Source organism: Amblyraja radiata, chromosome 10, assembly GCF_010909765.2.
Source record: "Amblyraja radiata isolate CabotCenter1 chromosome 10, sAmbRad1.1.pri, whole genome shotgun sequence".
Classification (NCBI taxonomy): domain Eukaryota; kingdom Metazoa; phylum Chordata; class Chondrichthyes; order Rajiformes; family Rajidae; genus Amblyraja; species Amblyraja radiata.
In genome coordinates, this window is record NC_045965.1 from 55,042,112 (window position 1) to 55,065,832 (window position 23,721).

The 23,721-nt window shown below is 43.8% G+C and overlaps 1 long non-coding RNA gene across 1 annotated transcript; it reads left to right on the forward strand.

Moving 5' to 3' along the window:
* Nucleotides 1–222: 222 nt before the first annotated feature.
* Nucleotides 223–23,609, forward strand: LOC116977963. The gene is made up of 3 exons (XR_004413344.1): nucleotides 223–287; nucleotides 19,876–19,978; nucleotides 23,260–23,609. It is a non-coding gene; the product is annotated as an uncharacterized LOC116977963 (long non-coding RNA).
* The last annotated feature ends 112 nt before the right edge of the window (nucleotides 23,610–23,721 follow it).

Consider the following 23,721-nt stretch of genomic DNA (forward strand, 5'->3'; position numbering starts at 1 on the left):
CATAGCTTGTGAACAACTAATGAACAAACTGATTTGTTGTGCACTCATCTTATTTTGTAGGATCAGTTTTCCAAATGCTCAGGCAACAGTGGTTCCAGTATGAAGTGACTTCAATAAAGTATGTTGCAATATGGTCATCCATGTATAGCTTATGAAAAGCATTTAGAGCAGTTTTATTTTGCGGGTTTTCATTTTTAACTGGTTTTACGCTCTTCATTCGCGGTTTACTTCGGCGAGAGGGAAATCCTATGGCTTGGCACACCTTGCACAACCTCATGACTTCCCAGGTACAGAAAAAAACAGGCAATATCCTGTGTTTGTAAATAAAACTGTCAGGTGCAAAGGGAATGGCCATAGAATTTAAAGATGGGTTTGCAGTTGTGTTTGGTTGCCAGGGCCGGATTTACGTATAAGCTTCATAGGCTTAAGCCTAGGGCCTCGAGATCCAGGGGGGCCTCGGCAGGGCCAGATTTATCTATAGGCTTCATAGGCTGAAGCCTGGGGCCTCAAAATCTAGGGGGCCTCTGGCCAAGGTGTTTTTTGCCGCAGAATGAAAAAAATCATGAGAAAAATATAATTGGAGTGCTATCAGGGTTTCCACTTTGACGGAAATTACCCAAAATTCTGGTTCCGGCCAGCTGGAAGTTTTGGGGGAAAAAATTGCGACCATCCGCGCCTGCGCAGTTGGGGGAAGCCGGTGACGCTTCCTTTATAACATTTTACTTAACATTTTACAATACAACTTGATTATTAAAACAAGGACAGCTTCAAATCTTGATTTAAAAAAATGTATACAACAATGACCCCAATCATCCCATTCCAACCACTCATTACTCTTGACTCAACCAAAATTATTTCTGAAATATTGGTCATAAATTTGGTGCAAAAATCTCCAAAATAAGGCTCACAATGCACCAGAGAGCATCTAAAACCCCAGAGCTTCCAGGGCCCGCTTAAGGGTCTTTGAGCTTCACGTTTGTGATATGTGTTGTGTGCACTTATTTCACATAAAATGTTTGTAATCCTGCCATGCCATCCCCCTTTTTGAAAAGCTTCGTATGGGCCTGGTATATATTTTTGACACTGTCATAGGTTTTTCTTACATATGCTGTCACTACGCACTGTAGTCTCTAAACACTTCAGTAATTTTCAGAATAATAATGTTTTAAGCCAATAACTCGACACTAGCACTGGCAATAAATAAAAAGTGCAGCTTTCCAGCCCTTATCTCATTGGCCATGCTCGGCTGCACATCGGTGTCAATCTGGTGGGCTCTTCCATCTTCCTCTCGTCGTGGGGGTGGGGGTTTGGGAGGGGCCTCAAAAGTGGAATAGCCTAGGGCCTCTTTTCATCTAAATCCGACCCTGTTGGCTGCACAGTCAAGAGATAGCTTGTGATAAGAACGTGAAATCGGGTCTGAAGAAGGGTCTCGATCTGAAACGTCACCTATTCTTGATCTCCCGGTTGCTAAACACTTTAATTCCCCCTCCCATTCCAACACTGACCTTTCTGTCCTGGGTCTCCTCCATTGTGAGAGTGAGGCCCAGCACAAATTGGAGGAGGAACAACTCATATTTCACTTGGGCAACTTACACCCCAGCGGTATGAATATTGACTTCTCTAACTTCAAGTAACCTTTGCCTTCCCTCTCTCTCCATCCCTCCCCATTTTCAGTTCTCCGACTAGTCTGACTGTCCTTGTTATATTTATCTGTTTGCTTTGTTGTTACCTTCTAGCTAACAATGATCTATTCTACATCTTCCTTGATCCCCTTTGTCTTGTTTTCACACCACCTTACATTTCCTTATCTCTGTATCCCCTTCTTGATTCAGTCTGAAGAAGGGTCTCAACCCGAAACATCACCCATTCCTTCTCTCCAGAGATGCTGCCTGTCCTGCTGAGTTACTCCAGCATTTTGTGTCTATCACATGAATATTTCCACCACTTGCCTCTAGCTGAAGTTTGTGTTCCATGATCAAAACTCCCAAAATTTGAGCAACATGGTTCAATTTCATTTTGAACACATTTCCTTCTTTTATTTCAGATTTTGCTAAATATATAGCGTTGACTATTATGAAATGGCATTAAATGCACAAGGCATTGTTAAATCCCTGGTCATCCGGGAATAGGGACCAAGTTGAAGTGGTATATTTTTTTATTGTGATACGGTTGTATAACTGCTATGCTCAAAGGGTTCAGCCAGTGATCTCTTTCCACACAGAATCACAGGCTATAAATGATAACTTTGATGAGATTATTTTAAAGCCTCCTACAGAATTCCATTGTGTCCTATACAGCACTGTGCGCTTTAGCACATTTATAATAAATAGGTTAACACTTTGCTTGGACTATCAGACAGGGATGTTATTTGAACATTTTGCATTAATGGAAGTAATAATAATCTCCCCAGTCTTTATATCTCACAGCAGTTCCACGTACATGCAGTTCACTTCGACTCACCATGTGTGTTGTGTCCTCCTATAAATTCTCTGTTGTTTGACATCCTAATGGATCAGAATATTTGCAACATTTAAATTTTGATTGTGAAAAATTGCTTCCCATTGAGTATCCCTCTTATTGATTAATTTTTATGAAGATATTGATAAAGCTGGATTTTCAATTTTGCATTGATGGTTTTACTTTATCTGCTTGCAGGAGAAAAACCCACCTCAGATTTCATCCGGTGGTACCACGTGACCAGCCGAACCTTTGAGCTACAGAACATAAGAGAAAGGGATACTTAGGAATGTGCTAGAAATCCCTTTATCAATTTCATATTGCCATATTTCATGTGATGTGGAGTATGGACGCGAAGTAACAAAATGATTGCGACCTGATAGCTTAATGGATTTTAATTGAATTGCTTGCTGCCTGCACCAAAAGACAATTTAAAGTAGTTACTGTGACCAGCTCTTTCTCCCCAGCGGTTGCTAGGTAATACACACTCCACACAAAAGAATCTCTACATCTCCTGATCTATAATAATGTATTATGTTACATTATTTTCACTGCAGCCGTCCTCAATTACACAATGTGTTAGCTTTCCTGTGCAAAGCTACACAATATTGCTCTGTCCATAAGCAGAATACTCGGAAGTATTTACAATATATTTGACATTTGCTGCAGTGACTACTGTTTGCTATTGGCTTTATTGATTGAACAGTGCCCATATTGTGTGGAACCTTGCTTGTCCTGTTTTATTAAGACATGTTTCTGTGGAAGTTACATTTATTATCCAGGACTGATCGAAACACCTGTGTTAATCCCAGCGCTGCTTCAACGTTTAAAATATAGATTTTTGCATTTTGCTCCCTTAAGAGCAGTCAATCCAAGGCATTTTCCAAGTGTTTTGTTTTCTTTTAAATACACTTCTTGTTAATATGGAGATTCACTCGCGTAAGAGATGTGGCTTTAGACATAATGGACTCCCGCTAGTCGGCTTGTAACACTGTAGGAAATTGGCTTGAGGTCAAAATAGACAGCAGGGTGGTGGAGTAGCTGCTCCAAGCAACCATCCAAGCCAGCTCAAGCCCCGAGTCAAATTCAGCCGCCAGTTCCACAATGCGATTAGTAGGAAGTAACTGCAGATGCTGGTTCAAACCGAAGATAGACACAAAAAGCTGGAGTAACTCAGCATCAGCATTGGGCAAAAGGATTCTACTGCAGGGAGGTTCTACTGCAGTTGTACAGGGTCTTGGTGAGACCACACCTGGAGTATTGTGTACAGTTTTGGTCTCCTAATCTGAGGAAAGACATTCTTGCCATAGAGAGTACAGAGAAGGTTCAACAGACTGATTCCTGGGATGGCAGGACTTTCATATGAAGAAAGACTGGATAGACACGGCTTGTACACGCTAGAATTTAGAAGATTGAGGGGGGATCTTATAGAAACTTACAAAATTCTTAAGGGGTTGGACAGGCTAGATGCAGGAAGATTATTCCCGATGTTGGGGAAGTCCAGAACAAGGGGTCACAGTTTAAGGATAAGAGGGAAGTCTTTAAGGACCGAGATAAGAAAATCATTTTTTACACAGAGTGGTGAATCTCTGGAATTCTCTGCCACAGAAGGTAGTTGAGGCCAGTTCATTGGCTATATTTAAGAGAGAGTTAGATGTGGCCCTGGTGGTTAAAGGGATAAGGGCGTATGGAGAGAAGGCAGGTATGGGATACTGAGTTGGATGATCAGCCATGATCATATTGAATGGCGGTGCAGGCTCGAAGGGCCGAATGGCCTACTCCTGCACCTATTTTCTATGTTTCTATGGCAGCATCTCTGGAGAAAAGAAATAGGTGACGCTTCGGGTTGACACCCTTCTTCAGACTGAGAGTCAGGGGAAAGGGAAACGAGAGATATAGTCAAGAGCCAAGAGTGTTTTATTGTCATGTGTCCCAGATGGACCAATGAAATTCTTACCTGCTGCATCGCAACTCCACACAATATGGGCACAACATAGTAGACTGTAAACAATATGATAAACGAGAGAAAAAAAGTTCAGTGTGTATATTTACACAACCCACAAGTACACACACACACACATATATAATGATAATAATAATAATGTTTATTGAAGTTCTGAGCTTATTTGAGGTTGTAGTGTTTAGTAGCCTGATGGCTGTAGGGAAGAAGCTGTTCCTGAACCTGGATGTTACAGTCTATATAGATGGTGATGTAGAGAGAGATATAGAACAAATGAATGAAAGATATGCAAAAAAGTACAGATGATGATACATGTCGTACCACCTTCAAAGTCGTCTTGTTGAATCTCATTGGCTGTACTTGTCTTCACCTTGCCCATAACTATAGCCTGTTTCCTTTATCATTGTTACTCTTTTGCTTCTTTCATTCATTTGTTCTATATCTCTCTCTACATCACCGTCTCTATCTCTCAAGTCTGAAGAAGGGTCTCTACCCAAAACTTCATCTATTCCTTTTCTCCAGAGATGCTGCCTGACCCGCTGAGTTACTCCAGCTTCTTGTGTCTACCACAGTGTGATGCTGGTTTAAACCCTGGAGTCAAATGGGTCTGGAGGACTCAAACCACTCCACTGACCACTAGGTCTGATGCTTATTGAATGGAGGGTTGCATGGGTGGCTTCATGGGTGAGGGAGGGTGTTGTGGGATTGAAGGACAAAGACATGGAGCAAGACTGCCACCCAGCAGTGCATTGAGACACTTGGAAGCTGAGAATTAGGAATGTTTTTGAAGAGATTTGTTTTAAAAATGTTTAGACAGGAACATGCATAGGAGAGGTTTAGAGAGATATGGGCCAAATGCAGGCTGGTGGAACTAGTGTAGATGGTTCATGTTGGGCGTTGTAGGCAAGTTGGATCGAAGGGCCTGTTTCCATGATGTAAGACTCCATGAGAAAGACACTATCTCTGAAGAGATAGATCTCTTTCCACTGCAAAGGTGAAAGATTACTTTTAGCCTGAAGAAAGTGTCCTGACCTGAAAGGTTACTCCAGCATTTTGTGTCTATAATCTACATGGTTGCTGGTCCTATGATTATGTTATTGTTTCTGCCATGGCAGATTCAATGGTTGCTGAACTGACCACCTCTGCCTGACTCCACAATATTGGTAAACCTGCAACAAGAAAATCAACATTGAAGGTCCCAAGGACTGTACAAGGAAAGCTCTTTGTCAACAGTTCTGCCACAGGCAACCTGGCCAATACCAGCCGTCAGTAGCCACAGTATTCAACACCTGCAAAGACTGGTTTCTCCAGCAGAAAGCACCAAGGCTAACTTGATGCAGTGCTTCCAAGTTCAAGTTCAAGTTCAAGTGAGTTTATTGTCATGTGTCCCTGATAGGACAATGACATTCTTGCTTTGCTTCAGCACACAGAACATAGTAGGCATTTACTACAAAACAGATCAATGTGTCCATATGCTATAATGTAAAGATATACACACAAGAATAAATAAAATGATAAAGTGCAAATAACAGATAATTGGTTATTAATAATCAGTTTTGCCCAAGTCAGGTTTAATAGCCTGATGGCTGTGGGGAAGTAGCTATTCCTGAACCTGGTTGTTACAGTCTTCAGGCTCCTATACCTTCTACCTGAAGGTAGCAGGGAGATGAGTGTGTGGCCAGGATGTTGTGGGTCTTTGATGATACTGCCAGCCTTCTTGAGGCAGCGACTGCGATAAATCCCCTCGATGGAAGGAAGGTCAGAGCCGATGATGGACTGGGCAGTGTTTACTACTTTTTGTAGTCTTTTCCTTTCCAGGGCGCTCAAGTTGCCGAACCAAACCACGATGCAACCGGTCAGCATGCTCTACTGTGCACCTATAGAAGTTAGAGAGAGTCCTCCTTGACACACCTCAAATTTTTTTTCCTGAAATAGAATCCCAAATTTCCTGGAATGTTATGGTATTTCCCGGCCGGGTAGGCCTTCCCCAACTGTGAACGCGCGGATACCAGGCCCGCTGCGCAGGCGGGGAGACAGCGTCATTTTGTGTCCCTACTGCTTTACTGGCGCCATTTTCAATTGTGACGCGACTGACGGGCCTCCCCCAACTGCGCAGGCGCAGAAGGTCGTAAATTTCCTACATACATACCAAATCAACCAGTGGGCGGGATTGGTCCCTTTCGTATCTCCCCGTGTGTGCGCGGTTGGGGCGGCAGTCGCTCATGTGAAGTTGGGGATGGTTTACCGGGCCGGGAAATTCCCCAAAATTATTTCCTTTCCCTAAAATTACCCGAAGACAACCAGAATTTCCCAAATTTCGGGTAATTTCCTTCAAAGTGGAAACACAGACTTGATGAGACCAATCCAGAGATCTAAGTGCTAAAGATCCGTAAGCCTGTCTAGGATTGGAAACTTCAACATGCCTTAACGAGAAACAGAAGCAAGTCTACGGGATTTGCAGACCAACAGTGTCCCAAAGAAGAGATGGTGGATGGAATGAGAAGTTCCAGATACTCACAGACACCATAACACAAGGATTCTAGAGTAACCTAAAAACCATACACGGGGCCCTACAACACAATGATGCACCATGCTCAGAGCAAAAGAAAGAGAAAAGAAATGTGATCAAGGATAGAAAGGTCTTCATAGTCTGCTGGAAGAAGAAATTTGCAGAACTTCTCAAATAAAACACTGTCCTTGACTTAAGCAGCCTTGACTCCATCCTGTGGAACACTGTTCAGTTCATTCTCACATCCATCCCAGACTCACAAGGCGTTGGAAAGACAATACTGGGAAACCAAAAGGCAATGAGTCCTCTGCACCAGCTTCAGTTTAGTTCATTGTCACATGTACCGAGGTATAGTGAAATGCCTTTGTTGCGTGATAGACACAAAAAGCTGGAGTAACTCTGCGGGACAGGCTGCATCTCTGGAGAGAAGGAATGGGTGACGTTTCGGGTCGAGACCCTTCTTCAGACTGATCAGGGATAAGAGAGATACGTATAGACGGTGATTGGGAGAGATAAAGAACAACGAATGAAAGATATGCAAAAAAGTAAAGATGATAAAGGAAACAGGCCATTGTAAGCTGTTGGTACACAAAAATGCTGGAGAAACTCAGCGGGTGCAGCAGCATCTATGGAGCGAAGGAAATAGGCAACTTTTCGGGCCGAAACCCTTCTTCAGGCCGTTTGTAGGGTGAAAATGAGAAGCTGGTGCGACTTGGTTGGGGGAGGAGTAGAGAGAGAGAGAGAGAGAGAGAATGCCGGGGCAAATGGTACAATTTTCACCTAAGCCAAATTAACCTACAAACCTGTACATCTTTGGAGTGTGTGAATAAACTGTAGCAGCCGAGGAAAACCCACGCGGTCACAGGGAGACCACACAAACTTCGCGCAGACAGCACCCGCAGTGAGGATCAAACCCTCGTCTCTGGCGCTGTAAGGCAGCAACTCCATCGCTGAGCCATGGTGCCTCCCCTAGCCCATTCTCTTTCAGTGTTGCATTTTGTGCAATCCTATTTACCCATTAAGAGAATTTAGTGGGCAAAATAAGCTTACTTTGTTGTTTCAGCCACTTATATCACTCCTCCACTTACAATAATGTCAATGTCTTATCACATGAGATATGGGCATTGATGGGAAAACAACTTTAATCACAGGTAACAAAGAGGTCTTTAATAATTGAACAAAGCTTCTTGGATATGGGAAAGCTAAATAATGTATTAAAAGGGAAGAACTTCGGCGCAGCTAAACCACACTGCAGTACATTATAAGCTCAGAAATATTAACAGATATTATTTGTCAGAGGAAGGCAACTGGTAACCGAGGCTAAATGCAATGCTACAGCCTCAGGTTCAGGCACTCACCAAACAAGCAAATAAAAGCAATTAGTTTAGAGAGTTACAGCGTGGAAACAGGCCTTTCGGTCCACCGAGCCCACACACCAACACTATCCTACACATACTAGGGACAATTTACAATTAAACCAAGACAATTAACCTACAAACCTGTAGGTCTTTGGATTGGAAACTTTTCTAATGAAGTGTCTTCGACCTGAAATGCTGACTGATGTATTTTTGCTGCCTGGCCTGCTGAGTTCTTCCAGCACCTCTGCATTGTTGCAAGTAGGAATAATCCCCTTAAATTTTGAACGATCACAAGTTCGATTCATGTATGCTTGACAGAATCATTGAGGAGTCCAGGTGATGACTATGAAGGAACTGTGGACTCAAAGACCATCAAGGCCAATTAATACTGAGTCTTTGTACCTCGATAAACTGGGACAATAGGGTCATAGACTGCGAGCACGGTGGCGCAGCGGTAGAGTTGCTGCCTCACAGTGCCAGAGACTGGGTTCAATCCTGACTACGGATGCTGTCTATACGGAGTTTATACGTTCTCCCCGTGGATTTTCTGTGGGTGCTCCAGTTTGCACCCACAATCTAAAGACGTACAGGTTTGTAGTTAATTGATTTTGGTAAAATTGTAAATTGTCCCTAGTGTGTAGGATAATGCTAGTGTACCGGGATTGTTGGTCAGCATGGACGTGGTGGGCTGAAGGGCCTGTTTCAACACTGTATGTCCAAAAGCTGACCACCCATTAGTAGACAGTTGAATTTCTTCTATAATGGGCTACTCCTGTTAACATCTGCAACATCTAGGGTGAACTTCCTTGGGGCATACGAGAATAGTTGGAATTTTCTTGGCACTTAAATGGAGTGAGCTGCCAAGGATTTGTTCATGATAGTAATCAGCAATTTATAATGACAATTATTTTTGAGGGAAATGAATGATGTAACAAATGAACAGAAAAAAAACATGATTTATAATGAATACATTTCCCATAATAGGTCATTGCTGATTGTTCCAGCATCAACCAGTGCAGGTGTATAACACAGTATAAAATATTAAAATTCATTTTATGTCTTATGCGTGGGCAAGTAAAATAAATGTAATGAATATTTCAGCAATTTTCATTACTATGAATCATAAAATAACAATCTCAAAAAAGTTTTCAAAAAAAGTTCTTGTATGAAAACAAGAAGTTCAATCCACTGAAGATTGTAACTCACTTGAAAGACTGTCCTTTGGTGTCATCACCACATCATTTATCTTTTTGACTGTTATGCTCAAATGGTGTCTTTGATCTTAGATCTCACTGGGTCATTGATTTAGTTAGCAGGTGATAGTTCATCATAAAAACAAGTATGTTTGACATAAAGTGGTTCTATCTTGCATTTGACATCCTGTAAATCAACCTCTGTGTTTTGGAAAGTTTATATCCTCTGCTTAATTGGATTGAAGTGCGAAGGCATTGCTGCCGTAATATCAAACTAATCAAAGGGCTGCATGAGAATGCTTTCTCATTAGATGAGAGGAAGAAGAACACCGACAGTGCCCTCCATAATGTTTGGGACAAAGACCCATCATTTATTTATTAGTGTTTAAGAAGGAACTGCAGATGCTGGAAAATCGAAGGTACACAAAAATGCTGGAGAAACTCAGCGGGTGCAGCAGCATCTATGGAGCGAAGGAGATAGGCAACGTTTCGGGCCGAAACCCTTCTTCAGACTCTGTTCTCCGCAATTTGAGATTTGTAATAGAAAAAAATCACATGTGGTTAAGGTGCACATTGTCAGATTTTAATAAAGGTAATTTTTAAACATTTTGACCATCATGTAGAAATTACAGCAGTGTTTATAGTCCCCCCATTTCAGGGCAGCATAATGTTTGGGACACAGCAATGTCAAGCAAATCAAAGTAGTCATGTTTAGTATTTTGTTACATATCCTTTGCATGCAATAACAGCTTGAAGTCTGCAATTCATGGACATCACCAGTTGCTGGGTGTCTTCTCTGGTGATGCTCTGCCAGGCCTATATTGCAGCCATCTTTTAGCTCATGCTTGTTTTGGGGGCTAGTACCCTTCAGTTTTCTCTTTAGCATATAAAAAGCATGCTCAATAGGGTTCAGATCGGGTGATTGACTTGGCCACTCAAGAATTGACCATTTTTTAGCTTTAAAAAACTCCTTTGTTCCTTTAGCAGTATGTTTGGGATCATTGTCTTGCTGTAGAATGAACTGCTGTCCAATGAGTTTTGAGGCATTTATTTGAATTTGAGCAGATAAGATGTGTCTATGCACTTCAGAATTAATTATGCTACTACCCTCAGCAGTTGTATCATCAATGACGATAAGTAAGCCGGTACCTTTAGCCCAGGCCATAACACCCCCACCACCATGCTTCACAGATGAGGTGGTATGCTTTGGATCTTGGGCAGTTCCTTCTCTCCTCCAGACGTTGCTCTTGCCACCACTCTGATATAAGTTAATCGTCATCTCATCTGTCCACAAGACGATGTTCCAGAACTGTGGTTGCTCTTTTAAGTACTTCTTGGCAAACTGTAACCTGGCCATCCTATTTTTGCGGCTAACCGGTGGTTTGCATCTTGCAGTGTAGTCTCTGTATTTCTGTTCATGAAGTCTTCAGCGAACAGTGGTCATTGACAAATCCAGACCTGACTCCTGAAGAGTGTTTAAGAAGGAACTGTAGATGCTGGAAAATCGAAGGTAGACAAAAGTGCTGGAGAAACTCAGCGGGTGCAGCAGCATCTATGGAGCGAAGGAAATAAGCAACGTTTCGGGCCGAAACCCTTCTTCAGACTGATGTAGGGTGGGGGGGGGGGGGGGGGGGGGGGCGGGGAGAAGAAAGGAGAAAGGAAGAGGAGGAGCCCGAGGGCTGAGGGAGAGCTGAGAAGGGGAGGAGACAGCAAAGGCTACCTGAAATTGGAGGTCAATGTTTATGCCGCTAGGGTGCAAACTGCCCAAGCGGAATATGAGGTGCTGCTCCTCCAATTTCCAGTGGTGCTCACTCTGGCCATGGAGGAGGCCCAGGACAGAGAGGTCGGATTCAGAATGGGAGGGGGAGTTGAAGTGCTGAGGCACCGGAAGATCAGGTTGGTTAATGCGGACCGAGCGGAGGTGTTCGGCGAAACGATCACCAAGCATACGTTTGGTCTCACCGATGTAGACCAGCTGACATCTAGAGCAGCGGATGCAATAGATGAGGTTGGAGGAGATGCAGGTGAACCTCTGTCGCACCTGGAACGACTGCTTGGGTCCTTGAATGGAGTCGAGGGGGGAGGTAAAACGACAAGTATAACATCTCTTGCGGTTGCAAGGGAAAGTCCCCGGGGAGGGGGTGGTGCGTGTGGGAAGGGAAGAATTGACCAGGGAGTTACGGAGGGAGCGGTCTTTGCGGCAAGCAGACGGGGGGGGGGGGGGGGAAGATGGGAAGATGTGGCGAGTAGTGGGGTCACTTTGGAGGTGGCGAAAATGACGGAGGACTATTTGTTGTATGTGACGGCTAGTGGGGTGGAAGGTGAGGACTAGGGGGACTCTGCCCTTGTTCTGAGTGGGGGGGATGGGGAGAGAGAGCAGTGCTACGGGGTATGGAAGAGACCCTGGTGAGAGCCTCATCTATAGTAGGGGAGGGGAACCCCCGTTCCCTGAAGAATGAGGACATTTTCGATGCCCTGGTGTGGAACACCTCATCCTGGGAGCAGATGCGGCGACTGAAGAGTGTTTCTGATCTGTCGGACAGGTGTTTGGTGATTTTTCTTTATTATAGAGAATTCTTCTGTCATCAGATGTGGAGGTCTTCCTTGGCCTGCCAGTCCCTTTGCGATTAGTAAGCTCACCCAGTGCTCTTTCTTCTTAATGATGTTCCAAACAGTTGATTTTGGTAAGCCTAAGGTTTGGCTGATGTCTCTGACTGTTTTATTCTTGTTTCTCAGTCTCATAATGGCTTATTTGAATTCCATTGGCAGAACTTTGGTTCTCATGTTGATAAACAGCAATAAAAGTTTCCAAAGGTGATGGAAAGGCTGGAAGGTTCAGTGCTGAGAACTCTCTTATATCTGCATTAAGGAGACAATTAAACACACCTGAGCAATTACAAACGCCTGTGACCCAAACATTATGGTGCCCTGGAATGGGGGGACCATGTATAAACACTGCTGTAATTTCTACATGGTGAAACCAAAATGTATACAAATGGCCTTTAATAAAACCTGTCAATGTGCACTTTAACCACATGTGATTTTTTTTCTATTACAAATCTCAAATTGTTGAGTACAGAAGCAAATAAATAAATGATGGGTCTTTGTCCCAAACATTATGGAGAGCACTGTAAATGCTATGCACAAGCATGATCTTGAAAATTACAGATTGAAAAGCAGCAGCATTGAGACATCACAGGAAATCTTGTGATTAATAACTAACCCTTAAAAGATAATTGAGTAGTAAAGAATAGAAGGTTGAACTGACTTTATTGTGACTAAATGTGGGTGAAAGTCTTTCTCACAAATAGCAACTTGTGTACATTTTGTCGATGTTTTTTTGTGTAATACAACGTTATTTGTTTGCACATTTTCATTAATCTCACAGCGAAACCTTGGTTTTGTTATGCAAACCTATAATAAAAACCTGTAACAAATACATTAATTAATGCTGGCCATGTAATTACAAGGACTCGGAATTCAAGGAGTGCAAAAGGTTTTTGATTGCAATGAACAAAGACCCGTCTTCTAACACGTAGTCTACCGTTCACCATGGAAATAAAATAGCCAAAAGAAATAACTGTAGAGATTTAGCAAAAACAGAACGAACACCAGTTGTCAGAATTTCTGGAGCATTCTCTTCATGACAAAGCATAATTTCTCAAAATGGTCCTCTGCTCCAGCAACGTAATTGTGTCCAATTTATGTGACATCTATCCTTCTTACAGCTGTCTCTGGTTGTGTTTATTCTAAAAGGAGATCAATGAATGATAAAGCAAATTATAATATGAAAATTGTAATATGAAAATTAAGACTTAAGCTGAGTTCCAAGATTAATCTCCTTGTCAAACCTTGGCAGTCGGCATATTTTATTATATCTCAATTATGCTTTTGACTGCTGCCATTGACCTGCTTGATACACTATGTATAATTAGACAATTGCCAAATAGAGAAATAACAGAATCTTTCTGGCTCACAGCACTTCTCAAAACTGAGTGTACAAAATCATAAGAGGAATAGATCGGGTAGATGCACAGAGAAACGCCCCAGAGTAGGGGAATCGAGAAACAGAGGCTTAAGGTGAGGGGTGAAAGATTTAATAGGAACCTGGGGTGTAACTTTTTCACACAAAGGGTGGTGAGTGTACGGAAAGAGCTGCCGGAGGAGGTACAGGTACCATATTTCCTGGCTTCGAAGATGCATCCCCATTTTGAGTTGCTGAATTTTGAAAAAAGGTTGGCGGGACAGGATCAAGGGTTTGATTTAGTCAGTAGGAAGGAAGATGTGAAATTCCTTCAAGGAGGCAATGAGGACCAGGGAGACTCCATCTTCGTCTGTCCCACAATGCACTGTACGGTTCAGGTCTGAGGGACGGGGACTTCCTGGCTCAGGGAGATCACATAACGGGGAAGAGGAAGGAGGGGGGGAGAGGAATAGAGGGAAGGGGGAGGGGGAGGGGGAACGACGACCATCTCCACCGGTTGTGCCTGTGGCTGTGCCGATGTACACCGTGGCTGGCGGGCGGGCAGGGAGAAGGCGCGGTGGCGGCCGGTTCCGCTGTCCGGTCCCGGTGGCCGCTCGCAGCCCCCGAGCTGCTTCCCTCCCCGGTCACAATGCGGTGGCTCCGCACCCGGATGCCGCGGTGAGTGAGTGAATTGCTGGAATGATCCCCGACCCCCTCCTTCTCAACACTCCTGCCCTCCCTGCAACTTTACCCCTGGCGACCCAGCCAAGTTTGCTACTTTGTGCAGCCCAAGCCGTGCTGACCCGGGCAAGACTCCCCACACGCTGTGGAAAGGAATTCTCTCTCCCATCCCCCCACCAGCGGCGCTGTCCTTTTACAGCCGCTTCCCACTTCACACAGTTCGAGGGTCAAAGGCGTGGCAGGTTCCGCGGAACAATCGCTACGAGAGTGGCATTTTTCGGCCTAACCTTCGACCTCAAAGAAACAGGTAAATTTTAGGCGTCTTGGACACCGGGAATTACGGTAGTTGAGGCAGGGACTATTGCAACATTTGATAAACATTTAGACAGGTATATGAATTGGGCAGGTTTAGAGGGATATGGGCCAAATGTAGGCAGATGGGACTACTAGTGTAGATGGAACATGTTGGCCGGTGTGGGCAAGTTTGGCCGAAGGGCTTGTTTCCATGTCATATCACTCTATGACATGCATTATCCAGAAAGCGGGATCCTTATGGTTAGTTCTAACCCCAACCAATGAAGAAACCTTAAGTCCAAGCAAAATCTCTCCACTTTTGCTACAAAAAATAAAATGTAGTTAGTTGTCTTTAAATTTGACCACAAATAGTAATCAGGAATCTATCTACCTCTGCCTTCAGTGACCCCTGATTCCACTGCTCTTTGAGTAACACGGCGGCGCAGAGGTAGGGTTGCGGCCTTACTGCGCCAGAGGCCCTGGTTCGATCCTGACGACGGGCGGTGACTGTATGGAGCTTGTACGTTCTCCCCGTGACCGCGTGAATCTGGGTGCTCCGGTTTCCTCCCACACTCTAAAGATGTACAGGTGTGTAGGTTAAGTCGCCTTGGTGAGAATTGTAAATTGTCTCATTATGTAGGATAGTGTTAGTGTACAGGTGATTGCTGGTCAGCACGGACTCGGTGGGCCGAAGGGCCTACTTAACCACTGTACCTCTAAACTAAACAGGAATCTATCTATCTCTGTCTTCAAAGTATTAGGTCATAAGGGATACAGGTGTACAACCTTTTATCCGAAATTCTGGAAACCGAAAAGCTCCGAAACCCGGACATTTTTTCCAGGATGTCGTCTGCACACCAAATCTAGCGTTTGGCGCCAAACTTGACCCGAAATGACCCACGGTCAACCCAGGTCTGTACTACTGTAGCGGCTGCCTCCTCCCTGGAGACCGGGGGGGACACTTAAACATCTGTAAATCATTGCTTAAATGTTAGTCAGTTAGTTTGGAGGGCTTTTATGTGGTGGGGGGGAGGGGGGGGGGGGGTGAAGGGGGAAACTTTAATTCTCCAGAGAACTTTAATACTCGACCCCTGGCTCCGCGGCGCTCGAAATCCAGTGCCGCCCGCGGCCGGATGCACGCAGCCCCAGCTCCGCGATGTTGGGAGTCGGTGGCCACAGCGCTCCGAAGCTTACCGCACGGCGACCCAGAAAGGCATTGCCCGCTCCCCGCTGGTATCCCAGCGCTGCGCCACCACCGACTCCCAACATCGCGGAGCTGGGGCTGCGGGGCCAGGGATCGATTTCGCCGGGGTCCGAGCTCCAACCGGCGCCGCTCTCGGCCAGACGCCCGCAGCCCCAGCTTCGCGATGTTGGGAGTCGGCGGCCACAGCGCTCCGGAGCTTACGGCACGGCAACCCGGAAAGGCATTGCCCGCTCCCCGCCTCTCCGACCAGGTAGGGGACTAAGAATTAAAGTTTCCCCCTTCACCCCCCCCCCCCCCCTCTTCACCACATAAAATCCCTCCAAACTAACTGACTAACATTTAAGCAATGATTTACAATGATTCCCCGGTCTCCGGGGAGGAGGCAGCCGCTCCAGAGTTTCCAAGCCGCCCACGCTACCTACCTAATCTACGCTAAAAATCTTCCATTCCGACATCCGAAAAATTCCGAAATCCGAGAAGTGTCTGGTCCCAAGGCTTTCGGATAAAAGGTTGTGCACCTGTAGTAGAATTAGGCCATTCAGATCATCAATTCTACTCTCCCATTTAATCATGGCTCTCTCTCCCTCATAATAATAATAATAATAATACATTTTATTTATGGGCGCCTTTCAAGAGTCTCAAGGACACGAGGGAGGAGGACACCTAATAACCCAATCCTCCTCCCTCGTCCCCATAACCTCCGACACCTGTACTAATCAAGAATCTACCTCGGCCTTGAAAATATCCACTGACGGCCTTCTGTGGCAACAAATTCTAGATTCACTGCCCTCGGATTAGAGAAATTTCTCAACTCCTTCCGAAAAGAACATCCTTTAATTCTAAGGCTATGACCTCTAGTCCTACTCTCCCACGAGCAAAAACATCCTCTCCACATCCACTCTATCCAGACCTTTCACTATTAGAAAACATAAACATAGAAAATAGGTGCAGTAGGCCATTCAGCCCTTCGAGCCTGCACTACCATTCAATATGATCATGGCTGATCATCCAACTCAGTATCCTGTACCTGCCTTCTCCCTTTAGCCACAAGGCCCACATCTAACTCCCTCTTAAATATAGCCAATGAACTGGCCTCAACTACCTTCTGTGGCAGAGAATTCCAGAGATTCACCACTCTCTGTGTGAAAAATGTTTTTCTCATCTCGGTCCTAAAAGATTTCCCCCTTATCCTTAAACTGTGACCCCCTTGTTCTGGACTTCCCCAACATCGGGAACAATCTTCCTGCATCTGGCCTGTCCAACCCCTTAAGAATTTTGTAAGTTTCTATAAGATCCCCCCTCAATCTTCTAAATTCTAGCGAGTCCAAGCCGAGTCTATCCAGTCTATCTTCATATGAAAGTCCTGACTTCTATATTCTGTATGTTTCAATGAGGCCCCCCCCTCATTCTACTAAACTCCAGCGAGTATAGGCCCAATGCCGACAAACGCACGTCATAGGTTAACCTATTCATTCCTGGGTATTCAGTGATCCCTAATTCCACTGCTCTTAGAGTGACATGGTGGCACAGTGGTAGAGTTGCTGCCTAATAGCGCCAGAGACCCAGGTTCAATCCTGACTACAGGTGCTGTCTGTACGGAGTTTGTACATTCTCTCTGTAACCGAGTAGCTCCAATTTCCTCCCAGACGCCAGAGGCATACATGTTTATAGGTTAATTGGCTTTGGTAAGAATTATAAATTGTCCCTAGTCTGTAGGATAGTGATACTGTACAGGTGATCGCTGGTCAGCGCGGACTTGGTGGGCTGAAGGGCCTGTTTCCACGCCATACCTCTAAACTAAAACTAAACTTGAGGGGCAGTGTTCCAAAGAGTGATCTTCAGAGAGCAAAAATTTCACCTAATCCCTGCAAAACGACTTTCTAAAATACCTGTGATGATTTAGATATACATCAAGACTCGTCAGGATCCTATCTGCTTCAATCAAGCCACATCTCATTGTTCTAAGGTCCAGCAGCAGGAACAAGCCTAGCCTTTGCAGCTTTTCCTCACAATACCAGGCATCCATTCTGGGTATTGGTCAAGTGAGTTTTCTATGAACTGTATCCAAAGTATCTACATTCTTCCTTAAATAAGGAGATCAACGATGTACAGCACTCCATCTACAAATGGACGTCAGTGACTCACCTCAGCCGCTCTGAAAGAACCTCTCAAAATCTGTGATCTCTAGCAACAAGAACATCACCACTTGCAGGTTACCCCGCAAGTTGCATTCCATCTTACATTGTCATTTGGTGTGAAACCTGGAACCCCCTTCTCAGCAGCACTGTACCTTCATTAGAAGGACTGCAGTGGTACAAGAGACAGCTCGTCAGCGCAATCTCCAGGGCAATTAGGGCTGAGCAATGTTTGCCAGTGACGCACAGGCCTCAGAGAAAATAAAACGCAATTATCTCTAGATTTCTCATGAATTTCACTGAATATTCCAAAAAAAAAACTTATCTTAAGCGTATCTTACACTGTGATGATACTTTGAACTTTAAAGATAGAAACCAGTCTAGCTACAGAAATAAGCAGAGGGAATTTGAACTGGAGGTGGCGAGATTAGGACACTTGTGTAGGAAAGAAACTGCAGATGCTGGTTAAATCGAAGGTAGACAAAATCCTGAGTAACTCAGCGGATCAGGCAGCATGTCTGGAGAGAAGGAATGGGTGACGTTTCGGGTCGAGAGCCTTCTTCAGACACTTGGTTATCTGTTGCTGTTGATTGTCTAAAGGGACAAAGTCACGGGATGGTTCCTGGTTCACTTCCTCCTCTTCATCTGTGCAAAACAAAAGATTGATTTCAACTTTGCAGGATCAATTTGAGCGTGAATGTGAGTATAGCTGTTGCTGTTACAGGTAGTGCTGATATCATTGATGCCCCATGCATGCAGGCTTACACCTTATGCCTCCAGCCTAATGATAAGAACCACTAGCAAATATGGGTTGAAGATGGATAGTTAACAAGGATGGAAACGTCAAGGCTGGGCTTTTCCAAGTGAGAGAACGATGGTATTATTTTAGCATGGAAGTCAATAGTAAAGAAAGTAGTTTACATGAAATGAGGGCGAGGTTTACAGGATATTTGCTTTATGGCTGAGATCACAGAAATGTAACCATGCAATATTTTTAAAGGAGTATTAATAGGTTGCAAAATAAAACTTTATTAAAATTTATGGTCTTCATTAAATTGCGGCAAATATTTTTATGTTCTCATCAGTATAGTGAATTAGTTATTCTTCAGCTCTGCTTTTAATATGTATGTGATTGATATCTACAATTCTCCAAGAATCTGATACTATGAATTCATCGGCAAATAAAAGTTTACCGCAGTAAATGAAAGTAATTTCATATTTTATTGCATGCTTTGTAACATGAAAATGTAGTTGTAACATATATGAATCATATTTTTAAATGATTTCAAGCAAATGTTTGATATATCAGTTAATTATTCAAATTTGAAATGAGCATTATTCTGTAATGAAGTCAGGACTGACTAGGATAAATTCTTTCATTTATGAAACATAATTGTCTAAAATCCCTTTACATCAATCAGAGCCTGTGTTTTATATGTTGCTCGTGCAACATAGATATTATTGTATTACGTTCCGGAGGCAAATTATCGGAAGCCACTGAGTTATAGCAATCATTATGCATCCCACAAGGACATTCAGGTTTGTGATCATGCATTTTTAATGGAGTCAATTTAATCAATATTAATGTTTGGGTTAATTTCTTGCAAAACATAAAACAAAAATTGTAAAATTATTACACCTACTTTCAAATCCCGCCATGTCACATTGCTCCAAGTCAACGAGTAATTTATAAAAGCAACATTTAATTGAATTGCGCCGATCAGCAAATATTGCACAAACAAAATCTATCTGAAGCACTAATGGTACACTGCGTAAACAGCCATTTGAATCAGTTGAAGCCTATTCAACAATATCAGTTTCAAAACAATAGGTGCAATTGGACATTTATAACAAAGTAACTAGAGGAGATAATCTATGTTTATAAGAAGTCTTCATGTAGACAATGACGCTATGCATGTATGATAGATCTCAGGATGTGATTGTCATCAATTATAAAAATAAGATAAATTTGCATATTTTAAAAGGGCCAGTCTTATTTGATAGCTCGATTGTTTTATTTTAAATCTGTCACAAATATTAGCTAAAATCAATTTTGACTCATTTAGGTTTCTGTCTTAATCTATGCATAACTGTCCTCATCACAGAAATCTTGACTGCAGATCTCAAGTGATGATAATTCATTGACGGTGATAATTCTGCTTTTGAGGAAATTGTACTTACAGCAGACCCACACTCCAGCCACTGTGAAGGCATCTGTAACAGGTAAATGGTATGACCTTCAAGATGTCATGTTTCATGACGTGTCACTAGATTTCACCCTGGCTTGTTGAACCTGCATACATGCATCATTGCAGCAAAAGCAGCATCACCTGCAAATCTAGTGAAGTTTGGCAACTTGCGTTCACGTGACACTTCACTGCACTGCATTTAATGGTGCAATGGTTCTTTATTGTCACGTGTTCTGAGGTACATTGAAACCCACAGACATCAGTTCAATGTCCAGGCCACACACACTCTCCTTCACCGTGATGTGACCAGAGCTGTCACTCTCTCTCTACAGTCCCTGTCCGCCCGAACAGTCAGAAAGCCGTCCACACTCACACCAGACTCCGGGATGTCCTCATGGAGCGATGTCCCCTCACCAAGATCACTGCATTCACGGCACTCCCTCCGAGTCCTCACCAGTGCAGGCAGCACGTCCATCTTGTTTTTCGGCGACCTCACATTCCCCAGTTTGATGGAAGGCAAATAATTTGTACCTTCTCTCCTCCTTTTCTCCCGCAGTGGGAGCAATTGAAACTTCCGTAGTCAGGGTGATCGAAGCTCCCGCAGTCAGCAGTCGAAACCCCTGCATTGGGGCGATCGAGGCACTCGCGATAGGAGCCGTCGAAGCTCCTGCGGTTTTGCTCCCGCAGTCAATCCCTAACAAAGGGACCGCCAGCTCCACGATGTTAAGGCCGTAGTGCGGAGAGAGATGCGATACGGAAAAAGTTGCATCTCCGTCGAGGGAAGAGTTAAAAAAGTTTCCCCCGACCGTCCCCCACCACATACACTAAAACATACAAGTAAAAACAGACTAAAAACAAAAGACGTAAGGGACTAGACAGGCTGGCTGCGAGGGTGCCATGTACGCATGAAAGTCACCATTAAAACTGATGCCACTTCACAACTCGGCAAAAGTATAAACTACTTCATCTTTTCCTGGCTCCTGCAAACTGCCTTTAAAATTGCTGCCCCAACTTATTAGAGAATGAATAAGCAAGTTTGGTATTCCGACCTTGCATGCCCAGGTCATAGGTCACTCGCGATAAACATTCTCGGCCCCTGTGCTGCTGCATGTATACAGACCTGCGTTCATCCGTAGTCAGGATCTTACCCGGGTCTCCGGCACTGCAAGCGCTGTTGAATTACTATTGGACCGTCCCCATCCCCTCCCGAGTATCCCTTCCCTGTCTGGTGGCGGCCGGAGATGTCCGGGGTAATCCTGGACTGACGGGACACCGGCCCGGAGCAGTGGCGGCCCAGGCTTACAGCCAGTGTGGAGAAGAAGCGCTAACTCCAGCTCAACTCTGCCTGCCCCACCAGGTTAATCGACACTGGAGGCCCGGGTTTGATCCTGACTAAGGATGAAACGCAGGTCTGTATACATGTAGCAGCGCAGTTGCCGAGAATGTTTATCGCGAGTGACCTTTGACAAATCCCATTATTACGTACGTTTTTCGGAATACCAAACTCGCTTATTGGAGACAAACATTCCCTGATGGAAATACTGCTGTACTGAATTTATAAGAATGCTCAGTAACGACCACCCAGTTTAGAAAATCCTTGAAACATAGAAACATAGAAACATAGAAATTAGGTGCAGGAGTAGTTTTCTTTATAGCAATCCACTTTTAGATGGACCTTAATATTGTACCTTGGAGAGTGGAGTGAGAAGCATCACTGAACCTCTGCCTGCAAATCATTGCAACATAATTCTTACTCATCCTGCAATCCAAATTACCAACAGTGTCAACAATCCTCACTCAGAAGGCTTTTCGCATTAAAATGAAACAAGGAATGAGGATGAGAATTACCTGTCTTTCACTGTCATTGGTACAGTGTGTTTCCCGATCTGCCCTATTATGTTCTAAATAATTAAGTTGCCGATCTAATAAAGACGCCTACAAAGAACAGTGTGGAAACATGAGATATTTAACAGAAACTCAGCTCACCTTTTAAGTTCTGCAACAAAATTAGAAATTCCATTGGGAGCTTTTGTGTACAGCAGTCATTTTAACTATTCATCGCTACCCATTCTGTCATCACTGACCTTGGACTTCTGTATTAATCGGAAGGAACTCAATTTAAGGTGAAGAAACAGCCCTCCATCTTCCAATGTCATTTTATAGTCTTGGCTGCACAATGAACTCAATAACTTCCAACTTAAATAATTGATCCTACATTATCCAGCAGGAAAGGACTTTGATCGGCACCCACCCACCACCAAAAATATTCACATCCTTTGCTACCATGTGCCCCACCCAAAAACATACACCACAATATCTTCCCAATCTTCAAGAGAGAGAGAGAGAGTTAGATATAGCTCTTGGGGCTAACGGAATCAAGGGATATGGGGAAAAAGCAGGAACAATGTACTGAATTTGGATGATCAGCCCATATCATATTGAATGGTAGTGCTGGCTCGAAGAGCTGAATGGCCTACCCCTAACCTATTTGCTATGTTTTTCTGTGTCTCTTCAATTGTACCCCACAAATCATTCACCTCCACCAGCAAGAAGGACAAAGGCATGTGTACATGGAGACATCACCACTTGCAAAATCCCTCTCCATTATGCACCAACCTCACTCCGATAAATATCACCGTCCTTCATTGTGCAGGAAGGAATTGCAGATGCTGGTTTAAACCGAAGATAGACACAAAATGCTGGAGTAATTCAGCAGGTCAGGCAGCACCTCTGCAGAAACGGAATAGGTGATGTTTCAGGTCGAGTGAAGAAGGGTCTCTCCAGAGATGCTGCCTGACCCGCTGAGTTACTCCAGCATTTTGTGTCTATCTTCAGGTTAAACCAGCATCTGCTGTTCCTTCCTATACAATATATCATCACGCTGCAGGCGTCTCGCACAAATGTTCATGCCACATTTAAAAGAAAAGTTACGAAAGAAAGGATGGCAGAGGTTTGAGTCAGGAGCAACACTGTCTGCAGCTTTCGATTGGTTTCAGAGATTGTACTTACAAACAACAATAGCTCTTTGATGTAGGAACCAGAATGTCTGTGACACTGGTTGACTCCAACAATACATTTTAGAAAGACCAAGAAAGCTTTGGTAAGGACCTGGGGCCGAAAGCAGAAATAGAACCTGACCACATATTGATTGATTAAGGGCCGTTATACTTTTAGGTCTTAGACTTTCCAGCATTTTGGTTCCTATTTCATGACAATTAGAACAATGAAATAATCAGCACTAAACTGGAAGCATGCTCCAAGATAATCAATCTGAAACATTAACTTTTTTTCTTTCTATTATATCTTAACATACAGGAAAGGTGGAGGCTAATTTCATCCTGGCCTGGAGAAAATCAACCATCACTTTACTTTAGACTTTTGTGATACAGTGTGGAAACAGGCCCTTCATTGATTGTAATCATGTATTGTCTTTCTGCTGACTGGATAGCATGCAACAATAAGTTTTCACTGTACGTCAGGACACGTGACTATAAACTAAACTGATACCCTTCCACCGAAGGTAAGTACCCTTACCCAAACTTCCGTGCCGTCAAGCGATTAGACAGTACACTAACACTACCCTACACACACCAAAGACAATTTTACGATACAATAAACTTTATACATCCCCGGCAGAAAATTGGTCTGCCAATTAGCCTACAAACCTGTACGTCTTTGTTGTGTGGGAGGAAACCGCAGAATCCGGAGAAAACCCATGCGGTCACGGGAAGAACATACAAACTCCTTACAGACAGCACCCGCAGTCAGGATCGAACC